Consider the following 4,708-nt stretch of genomic DNA (forward strand, 5'->3'; position numbering starts at 1 on the left):
TCTTCCAAAGGTCCTGAGTTCAATTCCCAGCAACCACATGGTGGCTCACAACCATCTGTAATGAGGTCTGGTGCCCTCTTCTGGCCTGCAGGCAGAAGCATACTAAATAAATAAAAAAAAACAAACTTGCATTTAAGTGGTAAATATATTACAAACATATGTATCATTTCACCTCATTCCTTTGAGGCTGGGTCTCTTACTGAATTTGGAGCCAGGATGCCATCAAGCAAGCATTGGTGATTCTACTGTTTCTGCCTCTTGCAGCACTGAGGTCACAGGTGCTTGTTCATTTGCACCTGGATTTTCGTTTTTTATGTTCATTACATTCTTATTTGTTTTGTGCGGGAGGGATTACATGCATGCTACTGTAGTTGGAGGACAATTTTTAAAAATTAATTCCTTACATCATGTTGTTCCCAGGGATCCAACTCAGGTCATTAGGCTCTGCAGCCGACACCTTCATCTGCTATGCCATCTCTCTGGTCCCACATTTAGTATTCTCTTATGTGTACTGGAATCTTAACCCAGATTTTCATGCATGGGAAGCAGTGTGATTTTTCTTTCTATTTCCTCAAGGAAAAAGCAGTTGTTTGGTAGCTCCACCTGTTCTTCAGGGGAGCAGATACCTTCCATGTCCAGAATTGCAATTACAGGGTTGATATATAAACATGTTTGCTTCTTTGTATACTTCTTGTCTTTTCTGGGTAAGTTCATTTTCCAGGGTCATTTGTTATCTTGCCAATTATGCAGAAATGGAACTCTATGTAGCTCTCAGAGACTTCTGAAACTAAGGAGTCAAAGTGTGTACTGAACCTCTTTTAGGAAGAAGACGCCTCAGTCTTTGCGAGCCTGTTCTGCTCTTGCAGAGGACTGAACTTGGTTTCCAGCATGATTTTGGGCCGCCACCCTCTTCTGACCTCTGTGGGCACCTGCAGTCTTGTGCAAATATCCACAGACAGATGCACATGCAACACAGTTTAAAATGGGCCCTAAAAAACTTCTTAAGTAGCACCCGGGTGTGGTGATGGACACCTTTTATCCCAACATCAGAAGGCAGAAACATGAATCTCTTCTGAGTTCAATGCCAGCCTGGTCTTCATATTGAGTTCTAGGCCAACCAAGACTGCACAGTAAGATCCTGTCTCAAAAATAAAAAAAATTCAAGAAGCAACATATCTGGCCTAGAACCTCCAACAGACATGCACTTTAAAACTCCTTGAGATATGAACAGGCCATCTTAAGTTATTCCATCATGTTTTCAATATGGGTTATTGATGTGGATTCAACTCTTTATTTTTATTTATTTGTTAGTTTTTCAAGACAGGCTTTCTTTGTGTAGCCCTGGCTGTCCTGGAACTTGCTCTGTAAACCAGGCTGACCTGGAACTCATAGAGACCCACATGCCTCTGCCTCTCAAATGCTGGGTTAATCCCACTACCACCCAGCTTCAATTTTTTTTTAATTTTCAAATACTTATTTACTTTTATGTTAAATGCACCACATCTATGCAGGTGCTCACGGAGGTCTGAAAGGGTGTCCGATTCATTTGAGTTATAGTTATAGGTGGTTGTGAGCTGTCCACCCCATCCTAGAAACTGAACCATACTTCTCTGCAAGAGGAGTACATGCTCTTAACCACTGAGCTATCTCTCCAGCACCTGTGTGGCTGATTGAATAAGAATGGCCCCCACAGGCTCAAATGTTTTAATATTTTTAAGGTTTATTCATTCATTAGGTATACAGTGTTCTGCCTGCGTGCACACCTGCACACCAGAAGAGGGCACCAGATCTCATTACAGATGGTTGTGAGCCATCATGTGGTTGTTGGGAACTGAACTGAGGACCTATGGAAAAGCACTCAGTGCTCTTAACCTCTGAACCATCTCTCCAGCCCCATGTTTAAATATTTGATCCTCAGTTGATGGAACTATTTGGGATGAATTAGGAGAGATGACCTTGTTGGAGGATGTGTGTCACTAGTTGGGGGGAGGTGCTTTGAGGTTTCAAAAAACTTACAAGATATCCTGTATTCTCTCTCTGCCTCCTACTTGTGGATATAAGTTCTTAGTTATTCCTGATATCATGCCTTTATGCCATCATCATGGACTCTAACTCTGAAATCATTGACTCAATTAAATTATGTTGCAAGTTGTCTCTGTCAGCAATAGAAAAGTAACTAAAACACCCTATTTTAATATTTTGTTTTTCTGTTTGTTTTTTGCATGTTCATGTGTAGGTTCAAAACATGTGTTCACAAATGCGTGTGTCCTCATATGTGTGGAAATTATAGGACAAACTCAGTTTTCAGAGTTATAATAGACTGTTTTTGAGACATCCCCATACACATGACATAGATCTTGTTAATCAAGAAGACAGGACATCCCATACCAAGTAGAGGAATATGGTTACCCTGAAATTCCCCCAACAGATGTCTCATTCTCAGACAGCTCAGACATGATTGGTTGTCTTATCTACTGCAGAGAGCATGCAACTCCCACTCCAGCAGGGAGGCATATGATTCTCCACCAGAAGGGAGAGGTAGCCATACTGGGAGTCCCCCTGCAGATGCTTTCCCATCATACAAATCAGCCTCATGTGCATATCTCAGGGCCCACTGCAGATACTATGCACTCATTCCTCCTCACCTTGGGTTCTGTCAGTCCCGGTTTGTGCATGCACCCATGTTCTGTGGCACAGAGGTTTGAACAAACGTCAACTAACCAAGAGAGGGGACAGATGACAGATGAATGTAAACACTGAGGTTCAACTTGGTGAATCAATGAGTTTATCAGAGTTATTCACAGAAGGATGGCTTAGTGATTGCTTAAAAGGGCAAGATAGGTAGGTGCAACATTGAAAGCCTACTCCAAAATGGGTGAGGAATCCAAGCTGCAAACCTGGAGCTCTCTGAATGACCTGCAAGCAACTTGACAGCTTATACAACCTTGGGGAGGAATGAGCCTTGCGCACTTGCTAACTTTCAGGAACTTTCTCAGCCTTTGAATTGTTATTTCCTGACTCTTATTGGGCCTCTCTTTAAAGTCAGTCATTGAGGTGGCTCAGCAAGCAAGGGTATTTGCTGCTAAACCCAAGGACTGAGGAGGTTGGGTAGGGAAGAGGAGAGACAAGCTTTCCTCCAGCTGTTCAGTTCTGTTATTTCAGCTGAGAGGGAAGTGCTATGCAGCAGCAGGCTACCCGGTCAGGGTTTCCACTTTGTTTTACAGCACTGGGGATCAGACCCAGGGTTTCAAGAAAGCTAGGCAAGCCAGGCGATGGTGGCGCACGCCTTTAATCCCAGCACTCGGGAGGCTGAGGCAGGCGGATCTCTGTGAGTTCAAGACCAGCCTGGTCTACAGAGCTAGTTCCAGGACAGGCTCCAAAGCCACAGAGAAACCCTGTCTCGAAAAACCAAAAAAAAAAAAAAAAAAAAAAAAAAAAAAAAAGAAAGCTAGGCAATCACTCTAACACTGAGCTAGCCAACATTTTTTACTTTTTGAAGTAGAAAAAGTCCCAGAATGACTTGGAATTTGTCATTTTTCTACTTCAGCTTTGATCGTACAAGGGCTGACAAGCCTGTTCTACAAAGCAAAGCAATATTGAAAAAGATAAGGATAATCTGTTGTAAAGCAGGCAGAAACAAACATGTCCTTTTTTTTCCTTTTAAGACAGGGTCTCATAATGTAATCCTGGCTAATTTGGAACTCACTATGTAGACAAAGCTGTTTTTAGACTCACAGATATCCTACTTCTGTCTCCTGGGTGATGGAACTAAAGGCCTTTGCCACCATGCTCTGCTCAAATATATAAATTTTATTAGTTTATTAAATATTATGATCTGATTACAAAGTCTTATTGCATTTATTTCTCATTTTTGTTGGGGTTTGTTTGGCTGATTGGTTGTTTCCTTGCTTTGTTTCGAGACAGGGTTTCTCTGCGTAGCTCTGGCTGTCCTGGAACTTGTTCTGTAGACTAGGCTAAGCTTGAACTCTTAGAGATCTGCCTGTTTGTGCCTCCCAAATGCTGGGGTTAAATGTGTATGCCCACCACCACCCAGCTATAAAGTCTTATATTTGTATTCCGTAAGAATACCCCACAAGAGGGGTGGGTTGGGGGAAAGGGGAGAGGGGGAGAGAGAAGGGAGAAGGGAAAGACTGAGGAGAGCTTGGGGAGTGGGAGGGTTGAAATGGAGGAAGGGCGGATATAGGAGCAGGGAAGAAGATATCTTAATTAAGGGAGCCATTTTAGGGTTGGCAAGAGACTTGGCTCTAGAGGGGATCCCAGGTGTCCAAGGGGATGTCCCCAGCTAAGGCCTTGGGCAGCAGAGGAGAGGGTGCCTGAACTGGCCTTCTCCCATAGCCACACTAATGAGTATCTTGAGAATCACCATAGAACCTTCGTCTGGAGATGGATGGAGATAGAGACAGAGACCCACATCAGAGCACTAGACTGAGCTCCCAAGGTCCAGTTGAAGAGCGGAAGGAGGGAGAAGATGAGCAAGGAAGTTGCACGAGAGGTTGGTCTTCCCACTGAGACAGAGTGCCTGATCTAATGGGAGCTCACCAAATCCAACTGGACTGGGACTGAACGAGCATGTGATCAAACCGGACTCTCGGAATGTGGCTGACAATGGGGGCTGACTGAGAAGTCATTGATAAAGGAACTGGGACTTGTTTCTACTGCATGTACTGGCTTTTTGGGATCCTATTCT

The sequence above is a fragment of the Microtus ochrogaster genome, unplaced genomic scaffold (assembly GCF_000317375.1).
Source record: "Microtus ochrogaster isolate Prairie Vole_2 unplaced genomic scaffold, MicOch1.0 UNK81, whole genome shotgun sequence".
NCBI classification, from domain to species: domain Eukaryota; kingdom Metazoa; phylum Chordata; class Mammalia; order Rodentia; family Cricetidae; genus Microtus; species Microtus ochrogaster.